At 48.3% G+C, this 3,281-nt stretch overlaps 1 protein-coding gene across 4 annotated transcripts in view; it reads right to left on the bottom strand.

Moving 5' to 3' along the window:
• Positions 1 to 3,281, bottom strand: part of Hlcs (holocarboxylase synthetase) — a 190,166-nt gene that overhangs the window by 160,371 nt on the left and 26,514 nt on the right. Inside the window, exons 1-2 of one of the 4 annotated variants that reach the window (XM_026786515.1) lie at positions 3,249 to 3,275; positions 909 to 1,043 (exon numbers count right to left, since the gene is read on the bottom strand). The exons of 2 other annotated variants lie outside the window; for them this stretch is intronic. The gene's annotated coding sequence lies outside the window, so the exon portion shown is untranslated. Of the gene's footprint in view, positions 1 to 908; positions 1,044 to 3,248; positions 3,276 to 3,281 lie in introns of those variants that run through there. One more of the 4 variants, XM_026786511.1, reaches the window with a different exon arrangement.

Raw genomic sequence — 3,281 nt, 5'->3', positions numbered from 1 at the left:
ATTATAAACCACAAGTCTGGACCTGTGAGTGAGTCTGAAGTATTTTCCCCACACTCCAGGTGAGATATCCAGGAAGGAGGCAGTCATGTAAGTAAGCCATTTATTTGGGCGCCAGGAAAAGGACGAGATAAGGAAGAGATTACAAGGATGGACCAGACCAGCTGGAGTAGAACACAGGACACTGTCACCCACATACATTACGGCAGTGGGTGAAGGCACCTGCTCCAATCCCAACAACCTGAGTTGGCTCCCCGGGAGCTAACGTGGTGGAAGAAGAGAACTGAATCCTGGCAACAGAACCTCAACCTCATATGCTAACTTCCGCATGCACACATCTATACACATCAATCGCTGTAAAAGGAAACAAAAACCCTATACAAAGTAAAAGAGAGAGACGAGGGAACAGGCTCCATTGGTTAAGTGCTTGCCATGTTGGCAGAGAACCTGACTATAACCCCTAAGCGTCGAGTCAAAATCCATGCCAGGAGTGATGATGTTCCTTGAAACACTTTGGGAAGGTGGAGACCTCAGGTCCCAGTTCCAGACCATCTCAAACACAAGGTGGATAGAAACTGAAGATACCTAAGGTTGTCCCCTGGCCTTCACATACACACAGACACACACACAGACACACAGACACACACACAGACACACACACATACACACACACACACACACACACACACACACACACACACACACGAATATATGTACATGCATAAGAAAAGAAAGAGATGACAGGAATTTTACTAGTATATTTTACATAACCCAATAAATCCCAAAAGAAAAAGAGTCACCTATAAAGCCCAGAAAAGAACATTCATTTAAAAAAAATGAAAAAAACAAACAGCACCACCCAGGTGTGGCCTAAGACACACCCTATGGTGCACAAGTAGACCACCACTCACTGTTTCTGAAGATGCTGCCTTCTGGAAACTGTCGCCTTGTGCCCAAATGCTCTCGGTCACAAATGCTATTTGTTCTGCCTCAAGTACGAAGGGAGAGACAAGAAACAGGGCCCACTTGTTCAAGTCATCAATAGACTACAAAAGAAAAAGAAAGAAAAAGAGGATTCGGTGTCATTTCAGGCCATGATCTCCACCCCTGGCCTCTTCAGGTAGGATCGACAGGAGTGTCTGATACACTGCAGACCCCTGCAGCCTTCCCTTTGTGTTGATCTGTGGCAGTTTAAACAGCTATATGGGCCCTGGCCTGGCTAGTAAGAGTTTCAAAGTCTCTGGGTATTGTGTCTATGCAAGCAATTCTGACACTGTTTCTTTCAGCTTAAGATGTCTGGGCTTCCCAGGTCACACTGGGAGGTTCATTTAAGGGTGAGGCTTGGATGGCAATGTCTGGAAGTCACAAGTCACATAATCGTCAAACCCAGACACTAAGCTACTTTGGAAAGGGCCTTTTCCATACGCAGAGACTTGGTCAGATGAGCTTCAGAGGGACGGTGCACCCCAGTGGGGAACTTTGGGGTTTGTAAGAGCGGATTAGACAAAAGACTGGGTAGTGATCTGATGTAGCGGCCCTTTTCATATCTTCAAACAAAAAAATAATAGTCTCTATACAAACAAACTCACTTTGTCCTTATGTTAATCCGTAAACTACACTGTGTAACAACCGTTTCCACGGCTTCTAACCTGTAACAGGTATGGGAAACCTGGAGAATGCAGACACAGGGGACACACGCGGAACGCAAACATCATGTCATTTTACACGGGGCCTGGCCATCCTCAGGTGCAGGTAGCTTGTTTAGGTGAGCTAACAACCTTGAAAGCCGTTAGTTTCAGATTTCTGGAGGAGAACTGTAATATGATCTTAAAGTTTCAGTCTGCGGTGCGGTGGTGCACACCTTTAATCCCAGAGACCAACCCGGGTCTAGAGAGAGTTCCAAGATAGCCAGGGCTTCACAGAGGAACAGGGAGGTGGGGGTGCCCAGAGCAGAAAAGGCAGAACTCTAAGGCTGCAAGAACCTTCTGAGTCACAGCCTGAACTCAAGCGCAGACAGCAGGGAGGTGGGAGCAAAGTTCCAGGTTGAGAGACAGGGGCTATCTGTGTAAAGCCGGGGTGCAACGAGGGGCAGGTATCCGCAAGGCTGTCCCTACCTGGGGTTCTGAAGCAGGCAAGAGACAAGTAATTAGGTTAGCTAACTAGGTTAGCATAGTCAGCAGGCCAAGGAGATCATGAAAATACTCAAAGGTGTCTAGGAAAACTAATTTGGCAAAATTTCCACTCTGATATAAACCGCAAGGATCTTGTGTTAAATAAATTAGCTTAGAAACCACCACAGTGGGAAAAAATCCACCCTCATTTATTTTTCAGTTCTGTGATCTCTCTCAAGCAGTTTTAGAGAATTTAGCCCCCATGTTCTAAGAGGAGCAGTGTCCCCTTCCACCACGCCTGTCTTGGCCAGGTGGTCCTAGTCACAGCTAGGTAACAGTAGCTATACACTTGGGATACATGAGAAAACTCAGTGTTAGCCACACGGTATTTCTTTATATTTATTAATTTTATGTCTAAGCGTCCTGCCACCGTGTGGATGTGCGCCACCGGCATTCCTTGGACCCCTGGAACTGGAGCTACAGGTGTTTATGAGCCACCATGTAGGAACTGGGAACTGGACACTGTGCTCACAAGAGCAACATGTGTTCTTAACAGCTGAGCCATGCCCAACCCCTCAGTTCATTTTTCTTTTTTTAACTTAAGAGTGTTGTCTTTGTTAATTCCCTGGAAGCACAATTCCATCCTCATACCTAAACAACCTGACAAAAATATTCATCCTGAAGTAAGATTATGATTCCCAAATGGGTCAAATGGTTTGACATCTATGAAAAAACTCTCATGTTGGTACTAAAAGTGAAGCCGCTTTCCAGGAGGAAGCGGAAAGGGCAAAAGGCCGTTGAAAAGCAAAACACTGTGTGATGTTCACGAAAGCAAGGGATGTCCAGAAGCGCATGGTAGGAAGTACACTGTGAAGTCAGGTCTAGCCTGCAGCCGGCCTGTGCAACCGGCCATAGCCCCTTCCCAGTGAGGGGGCAGCGCCATCACCCTCCGCACTGGACCAGAAGCCAGCCCAAGGAAACGCTAGGTGCCAAGTGAGGTGTCCCCGCTCCCGCTGCAACAGACGCGGGTGGGGGCAGCTGGCCCGAGGCCCAGAGCGCACTGCAGGGCTTCCCGCGCCGGGTGCTGATGCAGATGTCGCAGTGTGCCCGCTCCACGCGGCGCCCCCGCCCGCCGCCCACCTGGCTCTCGCCGACGCAGAAGACGCGGCCGCC

The sequence above is a fragment of the Microtus ochrogaster genome, chromosome 2 (genome assembly GCF_000317375.1).
Source record: "Microtus ochrogaster isolate Prairie Vole_2 chromosome 2, MicOch1.0, whole genome shotgun sequence".
Lineage (NCBI taxonomy): Eukaryota > Metazoa > Chordata > Mammalia > Rodentia > Cricetidae > Microtus > Microtus ochrogaster.
Note: the sequence above shows the minus strand (reverse complement) of the source record. Positions and strands in the feature narration are given on the sequence as shown.